Source organism: Mustelus asterias, chromosome 19 (assembly GCF_964213995.1).
Source record: "Mustelus asterias chromosome 19, sMusAst1.hap1.1, whole genome shotgun sequence".
In the NCBI taxonomy this organism is placed as follows: domain Eukaryota; kingdom Metazoa; phylum Chordata; class Chondrichthyes; order Carcharhiniformes; family Triakidae; genus Mustelus; species Mustelus asterias.
Window position 1 is genome coordinate 60,256,067 of NC_135819.1, and position 21,108 is coordinate 60,277,174.

The following is a 21,108-nucleotide window of genomic DNA, read 5'->3' on the forward strand; positions in this document are numbered from 1 at the left end:
TTCTCCTCCACAACAGGGAAATCACAGGATCATAATCTAGAGTGGCAATCTTAATCACTCGCTCACCCAAGCCACTAAGGGCATTTTAGCATATCAACCAGTAGCCTAGCTGAGAAAACTTAACTCGATCAAAACGATGAAAGCTAGATCTTTCTTGGCCTATATGACATAGAACTAAACTGACTGATGCATTTGCATACCATCAGGAGTGCTCGAAAGAATATTTAATTAAGATAAATTAACACATAGGTTAGCCCCCATTGACATTATCCAGAAGCATTGGTGTAACCTTCAAATTTGTATGTCTGTCTGCAGCACCCAGCTTATCCATTCACCACCATTCTCTATGTTGAGAGAAACTACAGATCATCAAGGGAAAACTGAAGAATTGTCTCTGCATTCTCTTACCTTGCAATTACACTGTAAAATGTTTTTAAACTATTGTTTTAGTTAATTTGAATATTGTTATAATAGGGATATTATAAAGTGGGGGGAAATTTCAAAGCTTTCATGACACTGGTGTGAGATAGATTTCACCTCTTATATTATTTTATGCATTGAAAAACCCTATGAGAGAGAAAGAAAGAGGAAAAACAATAATAGTGTGCACCACAGCATCACAGTAAGATGCATTTACAATGCTCACAAATGCCAAGAGACTTCAGTGCATTTGTCAGAGCATGTTCTGAGTGTGTGTAAGATAATCCTTTTTTGCAGTTTTCTGTTCCCTGCTCAGCAACCTCTGTCCGTTCTACATCCTTTCTGGGCAATTGTGCATCCTTTACTTTTCTATCAACCAGCAGTGGCAGCAGCGTCAATCACGACAGTTCTCTCCTCACTCCCTCTGTCTCTAACTAATTACAAAAGCCTTCTTAAATCCTCTCTTTTGGACCATGCATTTTTATCACCTTTCTCACTCTTCAAACTTCACAGTGTCATTTCTGACAACCCCCATCCAATTGTTTGTTAAATACTTTTGGGCAGTTCTGCTTAACTATGGAAGTGGATGTTATATGTTTTGGTGATGTCTACAACAGTGTGTTTCCTGTAAAGGTTTTTCTTTTTGCCCTTGTGGTTGGTACAGTTAACTCTCATTTTAAACCTCAGAGAAGAATTTGTTTTGGATCCAAGTCCAGCAGTGCCTGTAATCATTATATATGCATCTTATGCTGAAGGAATCATTAAAATATTTAAATCTAGAAATAGACTGCCATGAATGCGACTACAGTACAACGGAATTAAAAATCGAAATGACTCAGATATTCACTCCTGGGTCAGGGGCAGAGAGATGGGAGAATTCCTGCCTCTGCAAACCTAGCCTCTAAAAATGTGTTTGAACATTTGATTTTTGGTTCAATGGAGAGTGGGCTAGAATAGGAATTGGGACAGGCAATCCTGGATGTGATGAGGGGCCAAAGGCAGGCCTGTGGTGCTGGGAACTTTGGTGCAGGCCTTCCGAAAGGATGTTTTGACCATCAATGCTGAAGCCCCTGCGCCTTGGAAGGGACATTGTTGCCCTGTCAGGTGAGTGTCCATACTATAAATGTTGTCCAACTGTTAGCTAACCCTGGAATGGATGTCCATTATGGGTTTTCCCTCAGGGAGAAATGTCATTGTTGCTGCCTGATCAAAGTGAATTCTATTGAACCACTGAAAACATGGAGTGGATTCACAAGACCCAATCATGGAGTTGGCATCATCTTGCCACCATTATCTGGTACAGATATTATGCAGTTAGCTGCTAAGACTCAGTGAGTGGATGAATGATGAACAGTGCCATGTTCATTATCCCATCCATTTGCCCTCTTGTAACCCATCTAACAGGATGTGCCCACACTGTTGACCCTTGATCAAGATGCAGTTTTGGCGCTGATACGACCTGACCAGTTTTGAGCCTTGTTTGAACATTGGTAATCCTACTTCTATATAGAAACAGCATGGTTAGACATGAACGGAAGAAAGGAAAAAGTTGAAAAGCAAAACTCAGACAAGATAAAATGAGTGGATCATTCACAAAGTTTGGTGGTCATGGATTAATGTTGCAACATTTTTGACCTTGTTAATATTTCAATCATGAATTATAGCTACTAACACCTGTATTTCACTCAGACCATGAATGGGGACCTGTACATTCGATTGAAGAAAAGGTCTGCATGACCTTTTCTGGTTACAGAGGGTTTTATATTGATCTGAAATAACCTCCCCATCAGTGCAAAGGTTTACACTTGGATGAAATGTTCATCTGGTGTTGCTTTACACTGTATCACCTGTACACCTTGACATCATTTACCTCTTCATGCATTCTTGTTCCAAATGATAGGGTTAATTTACTTCTTTCAGCTTTATTATGTCATAGTTTTTTGCCCAGTAGATACTGTAGTTGTCCATTGCATGTTCTTGTTACATTATCTTGAAAACGTTTCCTGTGATAGTGACAGATTTGTTTCAATGTCAGCATTTAACAAAATGAAACATGGTTTGATAAGTAGTGCAGTACCCAAGCATGATCTGAAAGCACTTGCATTGAAGATCTAACTTTTAGATACTGTCTTTAGTTATTCAGAAAAATAAACCTCTGATTTATATTAAACTGTTTCTCAGTAACTCCACAACAATTTTTCAGATTCACAGGTTTTAATGGTAAGGCACCCTTTCTGTAATATTGCCAATAAGCAAGTAAGGCATACAATTTGTAACAATTAACACACAAGAAAGATGCTTTTTTTAATGTAATTTATGTGCTAGCACATAATAACGTTCTAAACTTTATCTAAGACAGGATCCATGGCTGAACAAAAAGCAGTAACTTTAAGATTTAAACTTAAGACTTGAATTTCTATTGGGTTCACTTGTTCTATTGTAACTGCGTGAGATTTTGATCGAACCTCTTTGCCCTTGGAGAGATGGTAATTAATGATCTTTCCCCAATAGTCCTGCTGATCTCCTACTGGAGGCTGTGGAAATGGTAGGCAATGTTAAATAGCAGCTCTGTCCCTTCGAACAGAACTTCATCTTCAATCTTGGAAAATCTCAGCAGGTCTGGCAGCATCTGTAAGGAGAGAAAAGACCTGATGTTTCGAGTCCAGGTGACCCTTTGTCAGTTTTAACAAAGAGCCGTCTGGACTTGAAATGTCAGTTCTTTTCTCTCCTTACAGATGCTGCCAGACCTGCTGAGATTTTCCACCATTTTTTTCTTTTGGTTTCAGATTCCAGCATTTGCAGTAATTTGCTTTTATTCATCTTCAATTTTGCTTGGAGTCTGCCATCAGGCTCATCAGTTGGCAAATAGATAGATATTAATTGTTAATATCTCCAAATTGCATAATTTTATATGAAATGACATTGGAGCAAAAGGACATTCATAAGTACGCATGATATATGGTTACATCATGTGTAAAGTGTTGAAAACCCTACAAACATTGCAACAAATACCCAAGCCCATTTGCATTAAAATCAATGCAGTTTGAAGTGGTTCAGCAAGTTCCCCGATAGACCAGTTTTCAGCCCTGTTTTGAGCCGACTGCTTAATCTCATGCAAAGCAGCATATTGACCTTTATATGAATGATCGAAAAGAATAAAAAGGAGTTCAAGATTAAAACTGAAGCCAGGATAGATGAAACACGTCCTTACAAAGAACAGACCTGTAGATTTTTCTTGTCTTTTTGACTTTGCTAAATTCACTGCCACAAGCCCTAACCTCAATCATCCGGACCTTTGTACTGATCAATACTCTATTATTGTACTTCTGCCCCTGTGGCTTCTCTATATCTACTCGCAGAGTTTCAAACTGAACACACATTCTGACAGGTTGCAAACACCGCTTCAAAAAATACATTTCTGCCAACGTTAAGAATAACTGCATAAAAGATGAGATTATGATCTGTAAAATGACACCTTTGCTGTAATGTGTTGTAAACATATTTTACTGAGTGTTTGAATGTTACTCACCTCAGCTAAATATTTGTGTTTAATTTTTCACAGAGGTTATTCTCTGAAAATATTAGCAAACCAGTGGAGGAACTAGTTTAAAGGAATCTTCATTTAGTCACAATTGTAATATAAAATATCAAATGGGATTTATACACTTGAGAGAGTAGATTTATACAATATAAACTGTAAGTCCTATTTTGAAGAAAAGCCATTGTTGATTTAAAGCACCCTGAACACATGACAAAAGTAGCATCCTATGAAGCATCAGAAATGACCAAGTCCCACCTTCTCCAAAGTTTACAATTTTTCAGTAATGCTGAATAGGTTCTTATGTGGTCCCATTCTAAATGTATCAAAGAACAATGCTGCAAAACTTTACCAAAACTGTTGTATCACTGAACTTGTAGCATTAAGATGCTGCATCATTGTTAGAGAGGAAGTAGAATTTCAGAAAACAACTCAGCATGTTCTGATATTGAGCGGAAGGATTTCATGGTCAGCCATGTGATGGAAAAAAATGGGAGCCTCTACCATCACTATTCATAGCCCCTGGGCTATAACATGCATGTAAGAGTGTGCGGGCGGGATCTTGTACCATGCTCAACGTCCGCATGTTTGCCGGCAGGGGCTCAAGAAATCCGGAAGTCGCTGATCTAACCAGCAGATTGTGACTTCCAATTTTTGCCGCCCTTTGCCGGTGACATAATCAGGTTCACGCCCATCTGATTTAAATACATTTTAATGGATTTAAATAATGTGATGTCACGTCGGCACGGTTTACAACAAGTTTACTCAGCCGTGAACCTGTCGTGGGGATACCCCTGGGGGCATAAAGGTGAGTATAGCTCCTGTGGGAGAGCAATATGGCCAGGCATTGCCCCCAGCATAGGTTGGCACTGCCAGGTTGGCACCATGCCAATCTGGCAGTGCCAACCTGTGCTCAGGGGCAGTGCCAGGGGCAAACCCCAGTGGGAGCCTCATGGTGGGGGATGCAGACTTCATTTGTATGTGGCTGGGAGCAGACATGGGAGCTGAGGATGCCAGCAAAGGCTGTATAGGTAGGGATCTTGAGAAGGGGTCTGATGTTCGGGAGGGGGGGTGTTGCTAGCATTGACTGTTGTTTGGGTGGTTGGGAGGGGTGCAGCCAGTTCTGATGGGGGAGAAGTGCTGGCTGTGATGAGTGGAGAAGTGCTGGCTCCAAGGGGGGGGAGAAATGCTGGCTCTGCTGGGGTGGGGGGAGAAGTGCTGGTTCTGATGGGGAGGGAAGTGCTGGTTCTGATGGGGGGGAGAAGTGCTGGTTCTGATGGGGGGGGAGAAGTGCTGGCTCTGATGGGGGGGGGAGAAGTGCTGGCTCTGATGGGGGAAGAAGTCCTGGCTCTGATGGGGGGAGAAGTGCTGGTTCCGAGGGGGGAGAAGTGCTGGCTCTGCTGGGATGGGGGGAGAAGTGCTGGCTCTGATGGGGGGAGAAGTGCTAGCTCTGATGGGGGGAGAAGTGCTGGCTCTGATGGGGGGAGAAGTGCTGGCTCTGATGGGGGGAGAAGTGCTGGCTCTGATGGGGGGAGAAGTGCTGGCTCTGATGGGGGGAGAAGTGCTGGCTCTGATGGGGGGAGAAGTGCTGATTCTAGAGAGGGAGAGAGACCAGTTCCAGCTCTGTTTGGAGGGTGGGATGCGGTGCTGAATACCGGTTCTGATCAGGGGGAGATGGGGCGGGGTGGGGTGGCCTGAGACCTCCCCGGTGGGCTGGGGAGGTGGAAGATCATTCATGTTCAGATCAGGGCATCCTTTAAACCTGACGCCCCAATCTCAGTGCAGCTGGGTTTTGCCGGGGTGCCATCCCACTGCGTGACAGCATGAAACTGGCCCAGTTTTTTTTGGACAGAGTGTGGTAAGATCTGGAAAGAAAACCGATTTGTTTCTCTGAAACATGTTGTTTTTCTCACTGGAGCCAACACTGCCAAATTCTGGTGGATCGCCACCTTTTTTTTTCACAGCAACCCAGACTCCTTGGGAGTTGGTTGGGTCAGTTGGCTAGATGGCCTGTGTGGATCAGATTAGTGTCAGCATGGGGTTCCAACTCCATTCCAGTTGCCGTGGATTGAGGACCTGCCTCCTTGCCCTACTCGTGGTGAGGGTCTTAGTGCTGTAGGTTAGACCTGCCTTCAGGCAGAGGACTCAAAAAGAAGTTAATAGAGTAGTGGAATACAACTAAATATAGGAGAACATTAATAAACTTGTAGAATGGGCATATAATTGGCAAATTAACTTAATTATAGTAGAGTATACTGTTGTGGGAAGAATAAGCAGTTTACATACTCCTAGAAACATATGTCTAAATGAGGTTAGATGAACAGAGGGATCTAGGGTACACATATACAGATATAAAAAGTAATGACAAAGTTTAATAAGGTCATAAAAAACAAATAAAACACTGTGGTCCCTTTCCAGAGCAATAAATCTGAAAAGTGGGGAAATTGTATTAAACTTGTATAGTAGCATAGTTAGACCACAGTTGGAGTAATGAGCTATCTTGCCTCCATATTACAAAGAAGATATTAGAGGCAGTGAACAAGGTGCAAAAAAGATTTACTGTGATTGTTAGAGTGGCCACAAAGGACACGGGGCATCATTAATAGATTGCCTCATGGGCTTAATGGAAATGAGTTTCCTCCCTATTGAGCGAGCGGGGGCTCGCCCAATGAGAGACGAGTGGCAGGAGTTTCAAACCTGTACTCGCAGCCTGGACCTGTACAGTGGAGGTCCAGAGCACAGGCCGTCTTTTGTTGTCAGCCATTGACATGGTCTTTGTTTTAATTTTAAAAGTATTGTGCCGGTGGAGTAGTCTTGGGGAGATTATTACAGTAATAACTGAACTGAGAAGTGTTACAGACAAGGAAGGAGAAATAAACTTAAATCTCCTATTCCCTTATCTTACTGTTTGCAATCAGTGTGGTTTTTGTGGAAGGATAAATGTGTGTGTTTCTAAGTCGCCTTTAGCATGTGGTCAATTTAAAGAACCAGCAGCAGATGTTTGTGGGTTTAAGTGAAGATTATTTATTCACATATTCACCCCAAAAATCTGAACACTGTATCAGTCACATGCCACACAATCAAGAGAATACAATTAAAGAAGACACTACTCTTTGTGTTAAACTGAAAGAATAGTTGATGGTTCACATATTTGGCTTGTTGTGGGAGATCAGTGATTGCAGGCCCAATAAACTCTTGAACTGTAGTCCAGATGGGTTTAAGTAGCTGAAGTCAGATTGTTGCAGGATTTCTTCGAAGAGGTGAATGTTCAGCTGGCTGCAAGCTGGGCCCTTGCAGTTTTCGTTTCAGGAGATCAAATTTCTTTACAGATGGACTTGGAGTTTTGGAAACACAAAATAAAATAGCAAATAACAGTCTGCCATTTATTTCTTGGGATACAGAAGCAGGGTTTCTTCAATTTATTAAATTCCTAAGCAAATATGAAGTAAGGAAAGGGCAAATCACTGGAAGGGCCATCAGTTGAATTCTTTGTTTTGTTGATGAGGAAATGTGATTGAATCCATCAGTAACATTAATAACTAATACAATAAGGCGGAGAATTAAAGTGTTAACAGTGGAGTTCCATGTAGATAGTCAATCCTTTGAGAGCTGGTTCATAATGTAATAGATTTTGGAACAGCCCATTTAAAACAATTTTGGCCTCAACTCGAGCATTGAACAAAGAACAAAGAACAGTACAGCACAGGAAACAGGCCCTTCGGCCCTCCAAGCCTGTGCCGCTCCTTGGTCCAACTAGACCAATCGTTTGTATCCCTCCATTCCCAGGCTGCTCATGTGACTATCCAGGTAAGTCTTAAACGATGTCAGCGTGCCTGCCTCCACCACCCTACTTTGCAGCGTATTCCAGGCCCCCACCACCCTCTGTGTAAAAAAACGTCCCTCTGATGTCTGAGTTATACCTCGCCCCTCTCAGCTTGAGCCCGTGACCCCTCGTGATCGTCACCTCCGACCTGGGAAAAAGCTTCCCACTGTTCACCCTATCTATACCCTTCATAATCTTGTATACCTCTATTAGATCTCCCCTCATTCTCCGTCTTTCCAAGGAGAACAACCCCAGTCTACCCAATCTCTCCTCATAGCTAAGACCCTCCATACCAGGCAACATCCTGGTAAACCTTCTCTGCACTCTCTCCATTGGGCTGGATTTAATGCAGCCTGTTGCCGCAGGAACCATGGAGGTCAAACCCACTTAATGGCCAGTCTCCTGTCAGTGACAAAACTTCCTCCAAATAAAGCAGAGGGCAGTGGTGGAAGGGGCTGACAAAGATTTCCTGATGCCAACTGCAGGATGTCAAGTAAGCTCATTGATTACTCCTGAACCCACCACAGTTTAGTATTGGCCTGGGGATTAAATGGGGATTGCATGGTTTTCCAGTGCCCTTGGAAGAACACCCAGCAAGCACTGTTGGATGTGCCAGGGTGGGTGGGGGATCCCTCATTGCCCGAAACTCTGTGCTTGATCAAGGAACCCAGCATCAGCAGGGGCATGACCACTGAAAGCCATCCACTTGCCCTTGCCTCCACCTCCTGTGACCACATCCCTCCCTCACTCACTTTTAACCTGGGCTCCCATGATGATCCTGGACCTCTGCATTTCCACTAGTGCTGGTGGCATGAATTGGGAGTGACCCCACCCACCCAGAGACCTCCAGTGTTGGGGAAGGCCCATCGGTGGCCACTTGTGTGCCTAAAGGTGCCTTGATTCTATTCGGCCTCCTCCATGGAACTGGCAGGGCTTCCCCTCCAGGGTTTCCCCTGCAGGGCTTCCCCGACCAGTTCTCCGACCAGTGAGCGAAACATCCATTGGTCTGACAAAATCCTGGCCATTGTGTTCAATGTTGGACAGATTATGTGAAGGTTTTAGGGCAGATGCAGAAAGGATTAATGGGAATGGTTCCAGGGATGAAGGACATCAATTTGTAGATAGACTGGAGAAAGTAGGGTTGCTCCTTCGTGAGAAAAGAAGGTTAAAAGGAGATTAGACAGAGGGAAACAGCCCCCGAAAGCAAAAGGGTCAAGACCAAGAGGACACAGCTTCAAAGCTGTTGGCAAAAGAATCAAAGCAACATGAGGAAAAATATGTTTACACAGTGAATGGTTACAATCTGGAATGCAATCTGGAATGAATGCAATCTGGAATGCATTTAATCATGGCTTTCAAATGGGCATTGGATAAGCATCTGAAGAGAAAATAATTGGAAGGGCTATTGGGATAGGGCAGTGTAGTGGGACTAGCTAATTGTTCCTGGAGAGAATCAGCATTGGCTCGAGGGGCTGAATGGCCTCTTTGCTGTAGCCATTCTATAATTCCATAATTGTCAGGCTCAAAGCTGGATGAACAAGACTATGCTGAGAAGGAAACGTTTCTGTGCAGCATAAAAAGAGGTCACAAGAGACAACACAACCTCATTAAAAGCAAGTGCAGTGTACAATATTTGTTGCCAAACCTATCTATTGCAATGGAGCTGATTTAATTGAAATAAGCCGTTTTATTCACTGAATTACTGTTGTTGACAAGAAACAGAGCACCGCAAATGAAACAAGCAAGGTTTGGTGTGAGCAATTCAGGACTACAATACAGTTCAACAGCTCCAATAAATTTCTTCATAAGTGCAGATGCGATTAACTTAACATCTCTGGGAGGCCATTGACTTGCTACCTTGTCTGTGCTTTCTATTTATAAGATTTTTGTTATAACTCAAATGTTTATTCCAGCTTACTTTCCCCTTGATGACAATAAAAAGCTTTCTGTGCAATTACCATCTTCCACCATTTCAATATTAAATTGCACGGCTGAATAAATTCTTACCCATCTGTGCCTACAGCCATAGCAATCAATAAAGCTCAATTAAACTTTGCAGTGACGTGGTTTGAAACCATCTTCCCTGTTGTTTGGTGGCACTAAGAAAGCTGGATGGTGCACAATTTAGGACAATTTAGGTCTATCGTTAATTGAGCTTCTGCCGTACATGATTATGTTTTTTTACATGATTGTGTTTTAATTCAGTTGCAACAAAATTTGAAAAAAATAGAATCTGGATCTTATTATTGAATTAATGAGATAGTAAGTACTTTTTCATGAGGTTTCTGCAGATGGTATCTTAATTTTTTTATCACTTAATAATCCAAAGTTCTAATGATAGATGTGAAGAATAAGCAGGATAATGAACCTGTGCACGATATGTAATTATTAACACTGAGTAGAATACAGTTCAGCAACTACATTAAATGAGTCATTTATGGCCCAGAAGGAGGCCATTTGGCCCATTGAGTCGATGCCAGCTCTCCCTGGAACAATACAGTCAGTCCAATTCCCCTTAAAAATTACAATATGTATTATAAAAACTATTCCTTTTAAAATAAGAACATAAGAACTAGGAGCAGGAGTAGGCCATCTGGCCCCTCGAGCCTGCTCCGCCATTCAATAAGATCATGGCTGATCTTTGCGTGGGCTCAGCTCCACTTACCCGCCCGCTTACCATAACCCTTAATTCTTTTACTGTTCAAAAATTTATCTATCCTTGCCTTAAAAACATTCAATGAGGTAGCCTCAACTGCTTCACTGGGCAGGGAATTCCACAGATTCACAACCGTTTGTGTGAAGAAGTTCCTCCCCAACTCAGTCCTAAATCTGCTCCCCCTTATTTTGAGGCCATGCCCCCTAGTTCTAGTTTCACCTGCCAATGGAAACAACTTCCCTGCTTCTATCTTATCTATTCCTTTCATAATCTTGTATGTTTCTGTAAGATCTCCCCTCATTCTTCTGAATTCCAATGTGTATAGCCCCAATCTACTCAGTCTCTCCTCATAAGCCAACACTCTCAACTTCAGAATCAACCTAGTGAATCTCCTCTGCACCCCCTCCAGTGCCAGTATATCCTTTGGATGCTGATGGTGGCTGCCAAGAGCGTCAGATGACCTTTTCCAAATTCAACAAGCTTCCAGAGAATTCTCAATTGAAATATAAGAACATAAGAAATAGGAGCAGGAGTAGGCCGTCTAGCCCCTCGAGCCTGTCCCGCCATTCAATAAGATCATGGCTGATCTGAAGTGGATCAGTTCCACTTACCCGCCTGATCCCTAAAACCCCTAATTCCCTTACTGATCAGGAATCCATCTATCCATGATTTAAACATATTCAACGAGGTAGCTTCCACCACTTCAGTGGGCAGAGAATTCCAGAGATTCACCACCCTCTGAGAGAAGAAGTTCCTCCTCAACTCTGTCCTAAACTGACCCCCCTTTATTTTGAGGCTGTGCCCTCTAGTTCTAGCTTCCTTTCTAAGTGGAAAGAATCTCTCCGCCTCTACCCTATCCAGCCCCTTCATTATCTTATAGGTCTCTATAAGATCCCCCCTCAGCCTTTTAAATTCCAACGAGTACAAACCCAATCTGCTCAGTCTCTCCTCATAATCAACACCCCTCATCTCTGGTATCAACCTGGTGAACCTTCTCTGCACTCCCTCCAAGGCCAATATATCTTCCGCAAATAAGGGGACCAATACTGCACACAGTATTCCAGCTGCGGCCTCACCAATGCCCTGTACAGATGCAGCAAGACATCTCTGCTTTTATATTCTATCCCCCTTGCGATATAGGCCAACATCCCATTTGCCTTCTTGATCACCTGTTGCACCTGCAGACTGGGTTTTTGCGTCTCATGCACAAGGACCCCCAGGTCCCTTTGCACAGTAGCATGTTGTAATTTTTTTCCATTTAGATAATAATCCAATTTGCTATTATTTCCTCCAAAGTGAATAACCTCACATTTGTCAACGTTATACTCCATCTGCCAGATCCTCGCCCACTCACTCAGCCTGTCCAAATCTCTCTGCAGACCTTCTACGCCCTCCACACGATTCACTTTTCCATTTAGACCCCCACTTGGACCCCCACTCCAAATATAATGAGTGGGGGTCTCCCACTTGAATAGACATGGATAAACAGCACTCCCCTGTGGAACTTCACACCTGTTATTGTCAAAGCTAACTCTAAAACAGAGACCCTATGATTCCAGGTTTGTGATCAGTCATCCACAAGTATGAAAGACCACCATTTACCTTCTGTTGAATATCAATGGCCTTTAACCATGTGACGGAAACTAATTCTGTACCACCGAAAGACCATCATTAGCCTTCTATTGTGTATGGACATTAATCATGTGATTAAAACTGTTCTATGATATTTAAAACTTATTATTCCAAAACCCAGAAGAGCCCTGAGCAGTCTACAAACCAACATCAACAATATCACAGTTGCAGGGGAAGGCTGTGCTAACTCACCTTTCAAGAACTGTGAGGCATGAAGATCTTTTAAAAATCCTCCCCCAGCCCTTTTCAGAAAAGCTCTGAGTTCACCTGTAAAGAAATTGGACCCCTGTTTACATCAGCCACCAGTGTCGGTCTAGATGATACGCTGAGCAGTGTTCCCATCAAAGAAATCCTGCAGTTAATCTGGATCTGACCCCAGCCATCTGAATTTAGCTCCTCTCATCACTGGACTCTCAAAGACACGTGAACTATTAATTAGTCTGCTTGATTTTAATACTTGGAGAAGTGCATTACCTTCTTTAATTGTGAATTAAATTTCTTGGGTGTGTGACATGTGATTTACAGAGGATAGGATGTGTGTGTGATTAAACAATCCTCCGTGTTTAAATCCATGAAAATCTGCTGCTGGTGCCTTTCAAATCGACCACATACTATTGGGATTTTCGGAGCACGCACATTACCCTTTTCAAAAATAAGCCACACAAAATACAGGCAGAAGGGAAGAGGAATTGGGAATTCCAGTGATCTCTCTCTCTTGTCTGTAACACCTCACTCTAACCCCGTTGTCCTGCAAGTTTATTTCCTTTAAGTAACTGCCCAATTTCCTTTTGTTAGGATATCGTGATAATTGTGATAAAATTAACAAATCCAATAATTTAGAATGTGCTCTGGTGGTTGTTGTTAAAAAACAAACTATTTTAAAATGGAAATTGTGGAAAGACATACAGGCTGAGTTGATGGAACTCATGTCTTTGATACGCTGTAAACAGATGTTTACCTAAAGCAGGTTGGTAACAATGGGAGATGGAATGTCAAGAGTTAAAGTAAGGATGGTAAAAGTTCAAAAGGGAAGATGGGGTGAATTTCACACTTGCATTCCAAAAAGGTGAATTCATTTAATCAAGGTAATTAAGAGTAACCTCTGAGAAGGTTAGTTCAAATAAGGGAAGATCAAAAGAAAAACAGTATATCAGAGATATGTTCACCCTATGCATCACTTCTCGGCCTTTTGGCTAAGATCAAGTGTAGTATGGATCGCCTGCACTTGGTTGAGGTCATTAGGTTACGCTGAGGCTTCATATGTTTCATATGAAGCAATTTTTAAAAGCGGCATCTCGGCCTTTTGGCTAAGATGCAAATGAGCTCAAGTCTTGGAGGAGGATCCCCCCCCTTCTCCAATCAGCTTGACTCATGTAGATCAGGCCCAGGACAGGGTGGTTTTGGTCTCCCGTCCTGTCTTGTCAGCCTGGATCTGAAATGTCTCAACTTGTTGAGACTCTGAATTGGATTTGATTTGATTGAATTGGAAAAGTATTTTAAAAAAAGAGTTGAGATTGCAGCCCCAGCAGCAAACAGTGTCCATTCCCAGCAAGTACGACTGGAGAAATCCTGTTTGGGTTTGTCTCTATCCTAGGTCAGAAGCAACCCAAAAATAGGTGCCCAAAGTGGTAACTATTGCTGGTTATGGCTTATAGTTTTAACACCTGTGGGATGTGGTTTAGCTCTGAGGCTAGGAAAATAGAGGGATTTGGAACTGGGTCAGTTTAAAGATATTGCGTACAACCCTTATAAGTAGTTAAATACATTTTTAATTGACTTTCTTGTGTGTTTTATTGTTTAATAAACATCTATTTTGTTTAAAATCATCACAAAAATGTCTGGTACATTCTCCACTGGTCTTCACATCTTTCCTCACATCATCGCAAATTGCAAAATACAGTTAAAAGCAGACATTCCAAGTTTCCTGTCAGAGATTTGGACTACCCTAGCGTTTAACGTCAGCTGTGCTCTTAACACTTCTGAAATTGTTGATCATCTCTGCTTCTACCACCCTTGCAGGCAGGAAGTTCCAGATCATTAGTGAGTTAACAGAAGGATATTTGTAATAACAGAATAGGAGAGGTAGTCTGCTACCTTGTTTTTTATACCCATCCTGTATTATACGCTTCTTGCAATTTTTATGATGCACAAAAGTGGGTAAAAATTTGAACATTGTTATTCTAGGAGAATAAGAACTGAGATTCATGCCACAAATAATTTAAGTCAGAGCGTAGTGTTGAAGGGAATGCTGTACAATCTTGTATGTGAGTTGTTTGCACCGGCTTTTCGAATGAGCATTATGACTCAGGAGAATGGCACTAAGACATAATGCTCATTCTGAGAGCCGGTGCAGACATGACAGACCAAATGGTCTCCTTCTGCATCGTAACAATTCTGTGCAGTTATACTGCACACAATTATATGAGAATAATTCAATGCTGCAAAAAGAGAAAAGTTTAGTAAAAGATGGAGGAGGTGATAGGTTATAACCAGTTATGGAGAACAAATGATTTCTGTGACGGATTAAATCGTGGAGTTGGCCCGGTATCTGTATTTGGATGTAACATTCAGTTTGACAAGTGAGATGTGTTGACAAATTCTAAAATGTAAAACCAGGAGTCAAAATTCTGATTTTTCAGAAGTTTATATTTCAGTATTTTTCATGTTGATGTTGGTAATGCCACTAAATATAAAGGGAAGACAACTAGTCTCCTGTTGGAGACGATCATTGCCTGACATTTGTGTGGCACCACTTACCAGCCCGAGTCTGGATGTTGTCTCGGTCATGTTGTAGGCAGGACTGGACTGCTTCCTTATCTGAGGAGCTGCGAATGGTACAGAACACTGAGCAATCATCAGCGGACATTCCCACTTTTGACCTTATGTTGGAGAAAAGGTCATTGATAAAGCAATTAACCAATGCCATTTTGAATGAGCAAGTAGTGCTTCTGCAAGACCAGACTGGGAAACTGCTGAAGATATTGAGTTAAAATTGCAGTTGGATCTCAATGACATCATCTGCACTCAGCATGAATTTGTAAAGGATGGCCCAACTGATTTTTGGGTGAACATTCTTTCTACCTGCTCGGTTGGAAATTAGGATGGTCACCTCCTAATGGCTCCAGGGTGGTAAAAAACTTGGGTGATTTTAATTGCTTACCCACCTGGATTTTGCAAGGCAGGTATGGTTAAATTCTTGGTCTTTTTGACAGAAAAACATAGATATTCTTGGCCTGATTCATATCCTAATAGTCATTAGCAGATATTGAATGGAAGTGGGCTGTTTGCATCAAAATCTTCCGAGTCAGGTCATTAGCTGAGCTTGAAATGTTGATTTGGATGGGTGTGCTATGATTAGCTTCTCCATTAGATGTCACTGCTTGAGTTTCCTTTTTCTTCATTTTTGCCCATATCCCTTTTGTTCTTTGCCACTGCAAAAGGTGCTAATGTGTTAAAATTCCATTTGATGTCCACCATTATTTTTCTCTTTTGAGACATTTCCCCCTTTATAGTTAAACCGTTAAATTTTACTTGCACACAATTTTCCGCTCTATCACCATTCCTTCCCTGAATATGCTATGTAGTTTAGTGGATCCAGGTGTCCTTGCAGCCACTTTCATAGACCCTGAAAAGCAGTTCCCATGCACATTGCCAGGAAGCTTTGACATTGAAATGGTTGATGGCATCTTGGCAGGTGCAGCTATTGAGGATGCAGTGACTGTTATTGAACAAGGACATGACCTTTTCTGGGCAGTGCCACTGAAATCACAACATACATGATTGAGATCAGGAGTGGACTGGCTGTCTGGGAAATTGGGAGATCTTCTGAGTGTCCCCATGAATGGCCTATTATGCTGAATTATTAGAGAAGCCAAAAGAATCCAATGCTAATTTGGAGAAACCACACTGCCTTTGATTGAGCTGTTCCCCAGCAAGTGGCCAGCCAGTTTGAGTGTTACCACTGATTATATTATCCTAGCTTTCTTTGTGAGTAAGAACCTTCATACATTCAAAACATTGTCCATTCTCACTTGTCTACAGGTTGAGGTGTGTGGGCGGCAGTGCATGAGCAAAGAGTATCCCTCAAATGGTGTGACCTGTCTGATATTCCTCCATCATGGACTTTTCCTATAGAAGAATTGTCATTGTTGCTGCCTTATCAAAGTGTACTCTAGTGAATCACTGAAAACATGGAGTGGATTCATAAGACACAGCCATGGAGATGGCATCATCTTGCCACCACTACCTGGTACAGATGTAATGCGGTCATGTAGTTAGCTGCCAAGACACAGTGGGTAGATGAATGATGAATTGTGCCATGCTTATTACCCCATTCTCTTGACCTCTTGCCCCCAACTATCAGGATACACCCACACTGTTGACCTTTGACTGGGTCCCTCTCAGCTGCCAACTGTCAGAGTTTAACAGTGTGACTAAGGGTGGAAACTAGGAGGATCATCAGTGGCCACAGAGTACAACACACTAACCTGGAGATGTACACCATTGTCTTTAACCATGTTCACGTTGCCCTTATGACACAACCTCATTGTTGCACTCCCTCTCATGCCAACATTCTCTTGTGCCCAGCAAAATTACAATATGCCCTCCATAATTACCTCCCTCAATAGTGGGGTCCTTAATTATGCTGGCTGCTTTGCCAGTGTAGACAGAGTCAATGAATGGGAGGCTGGTTTGTGTGATGGATTGGGCAACATTCACGACCTTTTGTAGTTCCTTACGGTTTTGGGCAGAGCAGGAGCCATACCAAGCTGTGATACAACCAGAAAGAATGCTTTCTATGGTGCATCTGTAAAAGTTGGTGAGAAGCGTAGCTGACATGCTAAATTTCCTTAGTCTTCTGAGAAAGTAGGGCGTTGGCGTGGTTTCTTAACTATAGTGTCGGCATGGCGGGACCAGGACAGGTCGTTGGTGATCTGGACACCTATAAACTTGAAGCTCTTGGGGCATAGTATCTAGACATTCAGCAGCACATGTGCAGACATCTGGCCAAGTTTTGAGGCAGTGGGAGTTGTAGGCGTGCGTATGGAGGAATCCATCACCATTTTAAGCTCCACATTTTCCCAGGGCTTCAACTGCATGAGCTCTGCCCATGAGAGATTGGCCAATGCCATGGAAAGACACATGCAGCAACATTTGGAATGGCCAGAGGAGCAGCGTATCTGCCAGGAAAGGGTGCAAGCCTCCCTCAATAGTCTGGATCAGTCTGCTCAGAGTATGAGTGCTGACACCCATGGAATACATAGGAGCCGCGTACTTTTAACGGGTCAGTTATACTGTTGGCTTAGCGATTGCTAAAATAAATGACCATTGTGAGCCAGCAGCCAGCCCCATCAATCCCATCTGAAGGCCAACCCACTGCTGTGCAAGTCACTGAGGCAGGTGAAGGTATGTAGAACTCCTCCAACTCTCCAGCCCTTCCACCAGAGCCCTTGTCTGCTCTATGTGTACCAGAGACTATGGTTGCCCATGCAGAGATGCAGAGGCCGGAGCCTGAGGGATGTCCCCAACCAGTCCTTGCATGACAAGGTAGACCATCACGCTTCTCATTGCCTTTTAGATAGAGTAGTGAGCAACCTGCCTCCAAATCCTCCAAGGCAACTTTGTGGGAGTGTGTGAGAGCAAAGGGCAGGGTCTCATCTTGAGCATTAATAGGCACAGTGCAGTTATACTTTTCACACTGTATAATGTACATTTGAGCATTTCTTGAATATACTTACCTACATTTGTACATGACTCTGTGTTTGTATACTGGAGAGCTCAAGAAGAATGGTAAATTATGATGGTGGTTTTTACCAATAACAATGAGGGCAGCCTGTTGAGATCCAAGTCGACTTGCTGTCAACAGGAGCAAAGTTTTCACCTGATCTGTGATGCTTTGGAGGGCTTCTTCTTTTTCTGTTGTATCGCGTAAGATTCCAGAGGTCAAAAGCTTAAACGTTAAGATGCTCCTTGTATCTTTCATTTTCCATCCAAGCTTGACTTTAAGGGAGGCTCAATGATCAGACTCCATGAAAAGGTGCTGGGCGGCAATGCATCTCAAGAATTAGTGCTGGATGCAAGGCACTCATCAAAGTAAAAATCTGCTCTGTAGTGTTACACATTGGCCTAGTTATAGACAACACAGCTCAAGAGACCAAGAGGGGACGGAGTGTAGGGTAACGAAGTTTGCAGACGACACAAAGATAAGTGGAAAAGTGAATCGTGTGGAGGACGGAGAAGATCTGCAGAGAGATTTGGACAGGCTGAGTGAGTGGGCGAGGATATGGCAAATGGAGTATAACGTTGAGAAATGCGAGGTTATACACTTTGGAGGAAATAATAACAAATGGGATTACTATCTCAATGGAAACAAATTAAAACATGCTACCGTGCAAAGGGACCTGGGGGTCCTTGTGCATGAGACGCAAAAGCCCAGTCTGCAGGTACAACAGGTGATCAAGAAGGCAAATGGGATGTTGGCCTATATCGCGAGGGGGATAGAATATAAAAGCAGGGATGTCTTGATGCACCTGTACAGGGCATTGGTGAGGCCGCAGCTGGAATACTGTGTGCAGTATTGGTCCCCTTATATGAGGAAGGATATATTGGCATTGGAGGGAGTGCAGAGAAGGTTCACCAGGTTGATACCGGAGATGAGGGGTTTGGATTATGAGGAGAGGCTGAGGAGATTGGGTTTGTACTCGTTGGAGTTTAGAAGGATGAGGGGGGATCTTATGGAGACTTATAAGATAATGCGGGGGCTGGATAGGGTGGAGGCGGAGAGATTCTTTCCACTTAGTAAGGAAGTTAAAACTAGAGGACACAGCCTCAAAATAAAGGGGGGTCGGTTTAAGACAGAGTTGAGGAGGAACTTCTTCTCCCAGAGGGTGGTGAATCTCTGGAATTCTCTGCCCACTGAGGTGGTGGAGGCTACCTCGCTGAATATGTTTAAAGCGCGGATGGATGGATTCCTGATCGGTAAGGGAATTAAGGGTTATGGGGATCAGGCGGGTAAGTGGTACTGATCCACATCAGATCAGCCATGATCTTATTGAATGGCGGGGCAGGCTCGAGGGGCTAGATGGCCTACTCCTGCTCCTATTTCTTATGTTCTTATGTTTTTGTTCTTATGTATCATGCTGGTAATATTGGTTGTCTGCTGTGCCTACTACTTTGTTACTCCCACCCTGGCAAAAATGGGAAATGCCGTGTTTGTGGGCAGTTCCGCTATTTTCAATACGACGGAGAGGCTTTCTGTCATGGAGAAAATCTGGGCCCCAATTTCTTCTCGCCGCCATGGGATATTCCCAGAAGCAGGAGTACCAGTTGCTCAGCTGCCTGATGACTGGAGGCAGATGGTCAATTATTTCAATTAACTGGTCAATTAACAACCACTTTACAGCTCCACCAGCATTTTACTGGTGCATGGGGAGACCATAAGGTACATTGAGGTGATTTTGCAATGGCTTCTAGGGTGTGGGTGGGAGGACCTTCCTTTCGATGTTTTCATGGTCCACAAAGGGAAGCTCCCAGTGTCAATGGACACTCCTACAGGATGGTTGTCTCCTCCAATTGCCAGACCTGTCTGCCTGGCCTGAGCACATTACTGAAACTTCTTAACTACCCTTCAAGGACACCACCATCTTTCAATATTGGTGACAGGGGTTGCTTCCTTCCGGTAGAATTCTGGCTGATGTCTTGTACATTAGGACAGCAGGAAATAACGAGTAGGATGCATACAACCCACCTTCCAGAGCAGACCCGCTCTGATGAAGGGTCATCTAGACTCGAAACGTTGGTTCTATTCTCTCCCTACAGATGCTGTCAGACTTGCTGAGATATTCCAGCATTTTCTGTTTTTGTTTCAGATTCCAGCATCCGCAGTATTTGCTTTTATCATTGTTTAATCACAGTCTTATTCATAAATCTGTTGGTAAATTTCTGCTGACTATTTTATTGAATCAGTGTCCTTCTACAATATATCATTAATTTTCTTTCATGGCAGTTGCAAATATGTGTGTAATTTATCCTTTTTGCCAGTTCTATTTTTGTTGTTTTAATATTTCCAAAGACTGTACCGTATAATTGCATTAAAATGAAAACTGTGCTTTCGTCAAGCCCTCATGAAAAAGCACAACCTTTGTAGAGATTCTCCAGTAACCTTGATGTTTGGTGGTAAATTACATCTCAAAATAGCATCCTACTCACTCTTGAGAAATAGCGTATTAATCAGAGCATATCTGTCTCTTTGAGATACGTATTACTAGTACTGTGTGTTTGTCATAATGCTTAACTATGGCTAGACCTACAGGACAAATCCCTTGATAGAATGAAAAGGTAATTGAATCCCCATACAAACTACTTGAGTTTGTATTACTCTTTGATAGTGCAGTGATTTAAAAAAAAATTCATTTGTGGGACATGGGCGTCGCTAGCTAGTCAGCATTTATTGCCCATCTCTAGTTGCCCTTGTTCAGAGGGCAGTTGAGAGTCAACCACTTTGCTGTGGCTCGGGAATCACAGGTAGGTCAGACCAGGTAAGGACAACAGATTTCCTTCCCTAAAGTACATTAGTGAACCAGATGGGTTTTTCCGACAATCGACAATAATTTCATGGTTATCAGTAGATTCTTAATTCCAGATATTTTTTATTAAATTCAAATTCCATTATCTGCCGTGGCGGGATTCGAATCCAGTCCCCAGAACATTAGCTGAGTTTCTTGATTAATAATCTAGCGATAGTACCACTAGGCCATCGCCTCCCCTCATATCTGTATAATTACAGATCTGTACTAAGTTTCGATTTCCAAAATATCAGTTGTTAATTTAGTTACACATTCTATACAAAACCATTCAAAGAACTCAATTTTTAAAGAAAATTAGAAAGAATTGCAATTATTTAGCACTTTTCATTCCCACTGGACATGTCAAAGTGCTTCACAAACAATGAAGTACTTTTGTAAGCAGCCAATTTTTCCCCCAACAATCTCCCACAAATAGCAATGTGATAATTGACCAGATAATCTGTCTCAGTGATGA

At 42.6% G+C, this 21,108-nt stretch overlaps 1 protein-coding gene and 1 non-coding gene across 2 annotated transcripts in view; both read left to right on the forward strand.

Annotated features, from left to right (window-relative positions):
• Window positions 1-21,108, forward strand: part of lhfpl3 (LHFPL tetraspan subfamily member 3) — a 277,200-nt gene that overhangs the window by 60,932 nt on the left and 195,160 nt on the right. The window lies entirely within an intron of this gene.
• On the forward strand, window positions 13,243-13,442 carry LOC144508158 (U2 spliceosomal RNA). The gene has a single exon (XR_013500237.1). It is a non-coding gene; the product is annotated as a U2 spliceosomal RNA (small nuclear RNA).